Below are 11,907 nucleotides of genomic sequence, written 5' to 3'. Positions count from 1 at the left end.
TAGGCTAATTTAGTAGAATTCAATTCACCGGATGCATTTTTCTATATGGTAGTGGTTTACATGACGGCTGAAATTACCAAGTGACTACCGCATGATGCTCAAGCAAAATTTCCGCATTTATAGCTAAGCCTGGAAAAGATTTTCAGCAATTGTAATAGGGAGAAAATGTAGACAAATTCAAGGTCATCCATTGAACACTGCAATTTGGAGAAGACAGATTATATAACCCCAAAACCTGTAACAAGTTCCCTAGCGCCAGCGGTGGCTATAACAACTGAAATATTAGGGAACATGTCTCGAGTAGAGGATGTAAAGTTCAATAGGAGCAGCACTTGGAGTCAGAGGTAGTCTTCAAAATTTTCCATTTAAAAAAGAAGAAGAAAATAAATGATTTGATAGGGCAAGATTTTATCCCCTAAAACAAAAACCCCAAAAAAAAAGAAGAAAAAGAATTAGGCAGGGGTCTTAAAGGTACTTTTACCTTTGTCCCTCCTTGACCTTCCATCCCTTGATTTGACCAACCTTTGCAAGTGCCTCTTTGAACGCCCTAAGTTCGATTTCGGAGGAAGCATTCATTGGGCGTGGAGTCCAATTTTTAACATCCCTAGGTTCCACCTTATAAAAGATGGGGAAAATCTTTTCTCTACCCTTTGACTGAGATACATTGTTCATCATGTGTTCAAGCTCAACAAGACACCATTTGCGGTCATGATAAGTTTTAGAAATGATGGGTATGTAGATTTTACAGTTGTCAATAGCTTGTAGAATTGTCTCACCAATCTTATCACCCACCTTGATTGCATCTTCGTCCCTAAATACGCAGATTCCGGCATTATTCAAGTCTCTATTGAGGAAGTCCGCAAAGTCAAAACGAGTATCCGCTCCACTAAAACTCAAGAACACATCGTACGGAACTTCTGATGATGCTCTAGTCTTTGAGTGTGCCATATTTGGCAAGCATATTACTTCCAGACCCCTCTTTCTCTCCCTAGAAGAGAAAAAAAGGTTGGTAACTTGGTGTGGCGTGGCCTGGTTAAGAAGTGAGCTGAGGTTTTTGGAATGCTTCCGCGGCCGAGCACACAGAGATGAAGACGGAGATCCTCGGGAATATACTGTACGTTAATGGTAAGTGGTCAGCACACAGGCACGAAAAAAGATCATCCAGCAAGCTGAAGGCGTGTGCAAATAGATTTAGCGAAGGTGATTTCTGCTCAGAGTGCACAATCACATGCAAAAACGCAAATAAAGTCGGACGAGATTTTACCTAACTTCACAGTATAATAGTGCCAAATTTGGACTTCATCGGAATCGCCTTGACGGATGACTGATACGGTGCTCCCTAGCAAAGGATGGCCACGGTGGCAGTTTGGCAAGGTGCGCGCGGTGGTGATTAGGCCAACAATTTGTGACACAGCTCGGCTCATCTCGTCTCAGTAGTGACTTTCGGCCGCGGGTGAAAACGCAAGACGAAGTCGTAAGGGATGCCGAGCGAACCTGTGAAAAGAGAAAGTGGTTTCGCTGTCACGAGGAAGGATCACAAGCACGTCGGCTCGGGATCAGGATGCAACGGCAGTTCCTGGGGACAGAGAGCAGCCGCGTCGTCTCCGGTAGCTGGAGGTGTGGGAAGCAGGGGCAGCTCATTAGGTTCAGCGACGGACACGACGGCCTCCCGCCGGGCCGGGCCCGACGAAAAAATACGAAAAAAGAAATCAAGGCCTAGAGAAGAATTGCTGCACAAAACAGGCTCTCAGCTTCAGAATCCCAAATTTGAGAGAGGATCTTTTTTTTTTGGAGATAGAGGAATGCCGACAGACAGGTTCGGCAAGAGGAGAGGGCAGTGCCGTCGGAGCTCGTCGTGCGTGGGTTGGACAGCAAAGCAGCTCGTCGGAAGAAAGGAGGCGGCGGCGGTGAGCAGAAGGCGTCAGGAGTGGGGGGCAGTGCTGTCGTCGTCGCTCACGGGCTGGAGCTGGGACGTCGATGAGTGCAGACGAGGGTAGGAGCAACACGAGCGCGCGTCTTCGTTTAAGTAAGCAGGTCTGTGTCCCCTCCAACCTGGCGAGGGTCGGGCCCATCTTCGTCTGAGCAACACGAGCGCGCTCGTCGTCTCTCTATTGGTTAATTTTAATTTGGATAATGCTTGGCTCAACGGTCGTCGGCCAAGGAAAAAGACGGTCAAACATTAGCCAAGCGTTAGCGTTTTCTTGATAACCCAATGTGATGATATTCTAGCTTGACAAAAAAAAAAAAAAAACGTGATGATATTCTAATAAAAGTCATACATGAAGAATTCAATTGCAAAAATTGACTGAGTCGTTTCTCTTTTTGTTTTTTTTTTTTTAAACTTTAGCTTTGACTCAAGTAATTTTAAGATTAATTTTGTAATGTTTTAGGTCCCTGCACATCTTCATCTACAAGATTAGGATCAGGAAAGTAAAATTTTTTCTTTTATAATTCATTATTCTTATCTTGATTTTCTCTTTACTTCATTTATATTATGTATAATCGATATCATTGGTCTTAATTTTAGGTCACTAGAGAGTCCTCTTAGAGCAATTTAATTTGAGCAAAAGGAATTAGAAGTCATTTCATTACATAATGATTTCGTTATTAGTTGTAAAATTAATGTTTCAAGTGTTTTTTCATCTTTTAAATTTAATAGATTTATGTAATGACATTAACATTTTTTTTTTAAAGATTAGGACCTCATGCATGTGATTTGAATACCTATGAAAAGGACCATCTAGTTGTATTCTTTTGTCCATTCTAAGAGCGACCACCGTGTAGTATGTACATGGTTCATCTCATTTTAACGCCACCAAGATTCATCGTGCGTGCCCCATTCTCCACCTAGGAACTCTTCGAAAGCCTTCGTGTCGTGTCAAACACTTCGACATGTGTCCGATACTCTTCAACACTCGGTTAACACGTATAAAAAAATCCGATATCTAGTCAACTTTTTCGACATTTTTTTGACACTTGACTCAGAATTTTGACATACGACTTTCCAATACACGATCATAACATGCGAGGTCAATTTTAAAAATTTTCAATAAATGAAGTGTCAAAATATATATATGAACAAAATTAAAATCAATAATAAAAATAACAAATTAAGAAAGAAAAAAATTTAATATTTTCTTTTTTTCTCTTTAGACTCTTACTCTCTGTGATACACAATTTAATCTCAAATTTTTTCTTTTTTCTTTTGACACGTCTGACATGCAAGTCTAGAATGTGAATTACTAGACTGTGAATTACTTTTTTTTTTTCTTTCCAAGTTTTATGGATTTATTGAAATAGAATTGAATTTGTTAAATTGAAACAATGAATGATATTAATAAATTGTGGATTAATATTTTTAGTGTAAATTTATTATAGGATTTTATTATTATTTATTTATTTGTGAATTTGAATCATATTAATTTAATTGAAATAATCATAAAAATAATAATATAAAATATATATAATATACGTGTCCCAACGCGATGTCGAATTATTTCTTTTTTGTAACGTGTCAGTATACCGTATCGTGTCGTGACGTGTATCGATATCAGTGCTACTTAGTTCTCCACTCATTTCTCTCTCTTTCGTCTAGGATTCCCCGTCGATTTCATCTTCTGCTTTTACAAAGACCCGCAATTGAACCCCATCTCCAGCATCATCTCTCAAAAACCCGCAGCTAAGCTAATGAGGAATAGGACAGCGCGATTGCTCGCCGAGACAGAATTAACGCCGGTTCCATTGCAGAAGCAACGAACCGGTTCAGGAAGCGCGAAACCTAAAACCCGCCGGCAAAAAAAAAAAAAAAAAAATTTCCTAACTAGAACCCAGTTCAAGCAATCGAAAGCAGCAGCACGATCAAAGGACGCATGCATTTGCGTCGATCAAGAGGGAATTCCGACCTAGTTAGGGGATCGACGGGCGCAGGGGAATCGGCGAAAGGACGCACGCACCTACCCAACCACCGCAATCACGAGTGCCGCGACCGTCTGCGACAGAATCCGAGCAAAAATCCCTCACGCGTCGCGAGTCAGAAGAACACGAGAATCGAGCAGTTTCCCGGGAAATGTCGGATCGTCCTTCTTCTCCATCGCGACGAAGTCAAAACGAGGCGATCGCCCGAAGAGGTGAGGACGCGAAAACGCGCTAGACAGAGAGAGAGAGAGAGAGAGAGAGAGAGAGAGAGAGAGTTACAGAGAAGCTTGGCTTCCTTCGCTTCCGTACCTGCACCTGCTCTACACTACCATGATGACGATTCCCAAATTCTCCCCCCGCCATTTGGACTCGACGGCCGTCGTGGAGTCCCCGAAATTACGGCGACGACCGGGGTGGCATTCGGGTAAATAAGGGGAGAGGGAGAGGGCATTTGTGGAGCCGCAACGCCTTAGTCAAGCGTGGAAAGGGAACGTGGGGGCGGGTGGGGGTTGGGCTTTGGTCGGCGAGGCCGCGGCCTTCAAATTCGTCGACCGGGTAGGGCGGGGTTGTCCCCGTCAACTCTCCCTCCAATTTCGCCACGTGTCGTTTGACGGCGAAGTGTGAGTCTGGGAAGCTACCTTCTCAAAGCCCATTGGGCTTTAAAAAATATCCTAGATAAATGCAAATATGGCTCCACAAATTTCTTTGGAGAAATTTGTTGCATTTCCAAAATCCTAGAAGTACTTTTAGTTTGGAGCATTTTCGAAAAATAAATATACATTTTTTCCAACTTTAACTTTTCAATCTTCTATAATTTAAAAAATGTCCACACCTCAATCAACGTTGCCAGGTTCAGGCCACCAGCAAGCCACCAACGAGACTAGATTTAGTTATTAGCAAGCCAGTCTTGTATTGCTGAGTTTCGTCAACAAATGTTGTAAAATTTAAAAAAAAAAAAATAGCATGGACCTTTACAAAGTATAGTGTTTTTCAAATGATATTTAAGTTAAAGTTATGTTTATAAATTACATCTTATCAAATGCTATTTGCATTTTGGAAAACCCTCTCACTAAAAATTCTTTACATTTTTCTAAAAGCTTTCCCCACGATGTTTTTAAACACACTTGAAATAGTATTGGATCTAGATTGATACCCATGAACATTAATCCACACATTGGACATAAAAATACCCTTTGTGCTAAATTGAAGCTCATATTAATCAATAAGCGTAATTATGTCCGTGAAATTTCATATTATAATTATGTGTCGTCAAGCTACGTAACATTGTTAATAAACGCGTGACATGTCAAATTTCCGTGACTAGTAATCTTATTCAAGATGAAATGCCCTTCTTGCTAAATCGAAGTTTAAATTAGGCAAGAAGGGTAATTAAATGTGTGAAAATTCATGTTTTAGACGTATAGCGTCATGTTGCGTAACACTTTCAAAAGTGATTTTAACCACGCCCATGAGTGAACTCAGCAATGCATGGGATTTGAAAGCGAATGCAACCTTAAGACAACTCTATGCAAGAATATGTCATAGCCATTTATTTCACGAATCGAATGACGATCTTGATATATTTCTCACATAGCATCATTTGAAAGCCAAAAGATATCTGGGCAACCACTTTTTCAGCAAAAGCTACGTTTCTTTACTTAAAAAGATTATATGTCCTACATCTTTTGTAAATAAATTTCACCATCACAGTGCCCATAAAGGAATTTCAGTTTAGAAGCCAGATATGAAGATAGTCATCAAAATAACGGCCTCAAGCCATGGTAAAAACACAGCCAGAAGATCCGCATTTCAAACTTCCATGTCACAACAAGGAGATCTAAGAGCAAAAATCAAAATGAAGGTGAAAGTACCTGTATAGTTGGGACAAGTGCCAGTTCAACGGGAAGAGCTTCAGGATTGTTACAAAATGAAAGAAAAAGGAGAGACTTGGGAGTAATCTGTATTCTGTATTAAATGAATCGTCCTTTACAAGAATACGCTCCTATTTATAATACAATCGATATATAGCTAAAGAAGGAATAAGACCGAATACAAGAAATCAAAATATCAAATCTAATTCTATATTGATTTTTGAAACGATACTATAGATCAATTATGATCCCAAATTGATATTCGCATATCTCGCATATCTCCAACAAATTGATCTTCACATAACTCCTACAAGAATCAATCCAGAAAACATTTCACTTAATGCCTACCATGGCTCAGCTACTAATGCTTGAGGATACACCAAAGCAGACTCAATACCCTTCCCCAGCGTGTCTAACGGCAACCTAGCTTGCATGTCTAGTATTGAGCATTTGTACCTTCCAAAGGCTGACATATTATACGGTCAAGACTCTGCATGTGAAGAACAAGTTATGTTAATCAGAGGGGAGACAATCTTTTGGCAACTCATCATATATAAATGATACAGAGCAAATGGTACCGTCAAGTTAGCAATGTACCACCCCCCAAAACCTTTCTCTCTTCTCATGGTTATGAGAAACACAGGAACCTCATAAATCCAAAAAGAAGCATATCACCTTGTGAACAGCTCAAAGTACAAGTAATTTGTTTCCCTTTCTCGATTTGTGCTAGCTTTTTTAATTGGAACATCTACTATCATTGTCATTTCCTACTAAAAAATCCTACAAGCTTGTGTTATAATCATCAGTAACCATTAACAGAACCACTAATCAGAATGGTACCACACCTCTTACAAGTGTTTGATGTAATCCAAATCAAAGGAAAAGAGAATCGCGTTAGAAACAGTATCAAAATCAGCAATTAGAATCGATACAATTTACCCTTCACGTGTTTTTGTTTTTCGGGTATTGACATTTCCTATCAAGAATGACGACGACACATGTTAGGAAAATATTATGAAGGATATATGCATGATATGCATGACATAAATCACCTAAAGTGACAGGATTGCTTGAAAAATGCCTCTATGCCTTGATTTTATTTATGAAAAACATTTCTTTACTGCATATGATAATCCACAAAGTTCAATTCTTGCTCTTTTCAAATGCTCTGCTCAAAGAGACGTTTAGAAGACTGGGCATGTTATTTTCACACTTGACTAGAAATCATTTTACGAACGATATAAATCCTTTACAACAAAATGGATGGTTGGGCCTTAGCATGCCAACTTGGTAGAAGGCGTCGCTCCTGCGGTTGATGTGCGCCTTGTCCTACAAGAGATGGGACATGTTACTTGCATTTCAAACTTGAATTGGACTAATTTAGGAACGATACACCCTTCTTGTGTTGAATCAATTTCATTTTGCTTCATGTCTTCATTCATCAGGAATTGCCTCAATTATTCCCCTGTGAGAAAAGAAAATAGAATGTGTTATTTCAGTACTTAATTGGGCTCAATGATACATCCTTTAGTGATAAATTTGACGGTTTTGCCTCAACACACCTCACTGGCAGGGGAAGGAGAGATTTTCCCCCTAATTTAAATGCCGATCCAATGTTTTCACATTAAGTCAGGTAATCATACTTCATCATATATTGTTCGGGCACATCCTGAAACCTTGTGCCTTTTCATGTTCATCTCTGTTTTGAACAAACTATCCCCGCACATTTGCATAATGTCTCTGCATTCCTAAGATTGAATCGAGATCAATGTGCCCACTCCACTCGTTGATGAACTTCAAGAGTGTATGAAAGTCCATCTGCTTGCTCCATATCAACATCCACATATGCGCCTGGAGAACCAGTACCAAAGTGGAGACATTGGGTTCGAATCCATCAACTCGGGCTCGCCGAAATCATGACAACCTTCATCCCAAATTTCCCTGATGAAGAAACCTATGAGTGAGCACATTCTGCGACACGGAATCCCTGCTTTGCATTGACCGGAAGGCGCCCAACGCGGATTCCAAGTCCCTGCACTTCATGTACGAATCCATGATGGAATTGCTGATGGAAGAGAATGTATTGAGACCCTGGTTGAGCACACAAGCATGGATGGACTTCCCTTGTTTATCAGATAGCTTTGAAAGACGCTTTGATGACAGAATTAATCATGGAAGGCTCAGTGATTTCAATTCCTGCTCACTTCGCTTCGTTAAAGTGGACTAACACTTCATGCCATCTTCCATTGGAGGACAGTTCTCTAACCCGCAAGACCGTGTCGGCAATTCTCAGGAATGTCAGGTTGAAATGTAATTGCATTGCAAAGTTCCTTCTCTTTCATTGGTTTATTAAGCATACACCGCTGCATTGTTCCCCTTCAAGACTGATCATAGATTTACAAAATAGTTGGAGACTGCCAAATCCAACCATGGTTTACAGTTTCCATTGTAATGAATGACTGCTGCATTGTCCATTTCTGTCCGGTTGAGTGCTGGATCATAGCCGAGTGTAAACGCATGCCACCTCTGATCGAACTATTTAGTCAGATTGTAGAAAGTGACCAATCCAGGGGGTAAGACACCGACTATCCACAATGTCCTATCCTCGTTAATTTCCTGCTATCGGTGATATATTCCCATGATGTTTCTCTTCTTCCACTCTTTGAGATCAAATATTTTCATACCATATGCCCAACCACAAGCACCGGGATCAGAATTTTCAGAGATGATTGAATTACAGAAGTTGAGATACTTATCAAATCTATGGAAAATCTCCTTACAAGTTTGAACGGCACCGTTTACCATCCCATGCTGATCAAAAAATGAAAGAAGCATCCATAACCCATCTGTTTATCGACTTGTTTCCTTGTTATTAAGCAGAGAAAGGCTAAAACACAATGCACAAAAAAGGCACACCAAGAACGCCCCCAAACAAATATCTTGAAAACTTCCTCTCACTGCTTCCCCCACTTCCTCTTCCCCGCTGCCATTCCTGCTGCTTCCACTGCTCCCGCTCCTCCCTCTTCTGCTGCTTCCACTGCTCCCTCCGCTTCTGCTGCTTCCACTTCTCCCCCTCCTCCCTGTACTCCCACTGCCCTCCTCCATGTACATGTCCTCCATCCTATTTATGCTTAGACTCCCTTTGATTCCACTTCTCCCTGTACTCACCCTAGCCTCATCCATGTCCATGCCCTCCAACCTATTTATGCTTAGATTCCTCCATCTCCTCTCTGTACTAGTACTGCTTAGACTCGTCCCTCTCCCTATACTTCCTCTGCTTAGGCTCTCTCTTCCGGCATATCGCTGCACTTGGACCGCATTGAAATTTCACAAAAGTTTTAAGCACTGCACAATTAAGATAATGCTAATCTTTTCTCACTAATCATCTAATCAAGAACAGATTAGGTTTCTTGTGGAACATATTGTTTATACTCCTATGGTTACTTGAAAATTGGGGTCAATAGAATTATTTCGATAAAAAAGAAAATAAAATAAAATTTTCTTTGAACGGTATAGTGCTAAAATTTAGCTTGACCAATTCCTATTGGCACATATAAACTACCACATCTATGTACTTCATATAATGATCCACATCAAGACACGCGTGGCTCCTAAAGATTACTGTGTATCTTGCAATGTTTTTTTGGGTAAAGATGTATCTTGCAATGTTTATCCTGCCGACAACCAAAACTGTTGTCAAGGTGGTAAAAATAAGTAAAATTTCATACACTGTCCCAAAAATGAGATCTGTCTTTTGCAATTCATTGTATGGAAGAATTTTCGAAACTTGAAGGGGGTGGGGGAGGAAAGGAAAAGAGACTGTTGAAAGCTAGGAAAAAGTACTTATTAAAACAGTAGCGCATGCACTGCCAACCCATGCCATGTCAATATTTAAAACTCCAGTCTCTGTTTTGCAGGGCAATCCAGCGAAAAATCAGATTTTTTTTTTTTTTTTTTTTGGAAAAATTCTAAAATGGCAATCAAATACGCCGGAGAAGATGGGAGGAACTAGCAAAGGCAGAAAACGGGAGGCGGAATGGGGTTGGAGAATCTGTCGAGCTTTAACAAAGCCACGCTTTTGCTAATCGATCTTTGGAGAATGGCCTCCTGTCCTAATGCTTTAGGACAACAAGATTTTAGGTAACATTCGATGGTCATGCAGACTGAAAAACTAGAGAAGGTAGGGGATAAGCTAAACCATTTTCGAAATCTGCAGGCTAGTATGCAACAATGTGAATGTTCAAAAGGGCGATTATTGCAAATAGTATGAAATACAAAAAAAAAAAAAAAAAACTCATCACATCACACAACATCCGACAATGAATTATACAGCAAGAAATAATTTTAAAAATTACAGTTTATGAGACTTGTATTTGTGTACTCATTTAATTTATAGGAAACAACATTTCCAACCAAAAAGAATGTGTTGAAGGAACACTAATTGATCGGAAAATATATTTTTGTCCATGTAAATTTCTGAATAACATTTAACTTCTTGCAATCTGTGTAGTTTCACCAAATTAAAGCATCAAGCCGAGGTTAGAACAATTCAAATTTCAAATCCATGCATTCATGTCCGCCAATTGTATACTAACGAAGGAGAAGATATGGTACCATCACTGCACGATTATAAGAGTCTTCAAGTGACTGTGTCAAGTCATCAAGCTCAATTGGATGCTCAGTCGTGACTCATCTTTTCTACCTAGCTCCTCCAAAACCTTCGAACGACCAAATCGACAATTTTTGCTTGGCTGCCATACACAAAAGCACTTTCATTAGTTGACTAGATTTAATTCATACCCACACATCGCACGTGGTTACGAACAATATCTAAATACACAGAATAATCAGTATAGGCTAATTTAGTAGAATTCAATTCACCGGATGCCTTTTTCTATTTGGTAGTGGTCTACGCAATGGCTGAAATTACCAAGTGGCTACCACATGGTGCCCAAGCAAAATTTCGGCATTTATAGCTAAGCCTAGAAAAGATTTTCAGCACTAGTAATAGGGAGAAAATGTAGGCAAATTCTAGGTCATCCTTTGAACACCGCAATTTGGTGATGACAAATTGAATAATCCCAAAACCCGTGACATATTCCCCAGCGCCAGCAAAGATAGCTATAACAACTGAAATATTAGGAAAGATGTCTCCAGTAGAGGATATAAAGTTCAATAGGAGCAGCACATGTAGTTGAAGGCAGTTTTCCTTTCGCCTTTTGTGGTATTTGCCCTTCTTTCTTTAGCCAAAAAAAAAAATCCAACTCAATTGGTCACAACATTGTCGGTTCACCTTAGTCGGTGAGGTTTGTCGGCCCTCGCCGGTGCTTGGACAACCCTCTCTCCCTCCCTCTCTCCCTCTCTCTCTCTCTCTCTCTCTCTTTCGCACTCACTTTTTTTCTCTCTAGGTTTTTTTTTTATTGTAATTTTTCCACCCTTTCCTTTCCACAACTATAATTAAATTAAGGGAAAATTTCAAAAAAGGGCATGAAGTACCCTAATTTTCTTAAATAAGGGTTAAAGTAGATATTGTTTCAAATAAAAACTTGAAGTGACCAAATTATTTCAAATAAGGGCATAAAGTGACCAAATCATCTCAAATAAGGGTCTTTGACCAAGGTTGACTTTTCCAGCCATAAGAGAAGGGGTATTTTGGTAAAAAATTGTAACTATATTTTAAAAAAAAATTATTCCTTTTTATTTTCTTTTCCTTTTCCCTCTTCCCTTCTTTGGACAAGGTCGTTGATGCTTGGCGAAGGTCACCCTCGCTAGTGTCAAGCGAGAGTAGCCCTCGCTAGATCCGACAAGGGTGACTCTTGCTTGCATTGGACCAGGGCAACTCTCGCGTAAGCCAAGCGAGGGCAACCCTCCCCTAGGTTGGTGAGGGCGTCGCCTGAGTCAAGCAAGGGCAACCCTCATTTGACGTGGGCGAGGGCATCAGTTGAGGGCTACCCTCACTCGACGTGAGGGCGACCCTTTCAACTTCCCTTCGCCATGCCCAATAAAGGGAAGAGGGAAAAAGAAAAAAGAAAAAAAAAGATTATTTTTTTTTAAAGATAAAAGATGGAAATGCCCTTCAATCAGAGAGGTTAAATCCCTTTTTAAAGACTAATATGATTAC

The 11,907-nt window shown here is 40.1% G+C and overlaps 1 long non-coding RNA gene across 3 annotated transcripts; it reads right to left on the bottom strand.

The window, feature by feature from the left end:
• Window positions 1-6,380: 6,380 nt before the first annotated feature.
• On the bottom strand, window positions 6,381-10,470 carry LOC120290298. 3 transcript variants are annotated; one of them, XR_005548162.1, is made up of 3 exons: window positions 10,401-10,470; window positions 7,349-9,131; window positions 6,381-7,251 (listed from the first exon to the last, which is right to left on the bottom strand). It is a non-coding gene; the product is annotated as an uncharacterized LOC120290298 (long non-coding RNA). The 3 variants fall into 3 exon arrangements; XR_005548164.1 differs by having other exon boundaries at window positions 7,349-9,094; XR_005548161.1 differs by having other exon boundaries at window positions 7,349-9,089.
• Between the last annotated feature and the right edge of the window lie 1,437 nt (window positions 10,471-11,907).

This window comes from Eucalyptus grandis, chromosome 1 (assembly GCF_016545825.1).
Source record: "Eucalyptus grandis isolate ANBG69807.140 chromosome 1, ASM1654582v1, whole genome shotgun sequence".
NCBI classification, from domain to species: Eukaryota; Viridiplantae; Streptophyta; class Magnoliopsida; order Myrtales; family Myrtaceae; genus Eucalyptus; species Eucalyptus grandis.
This window is presented reverse-complemented; position numbering and strand designations above follow the sequence as displayed.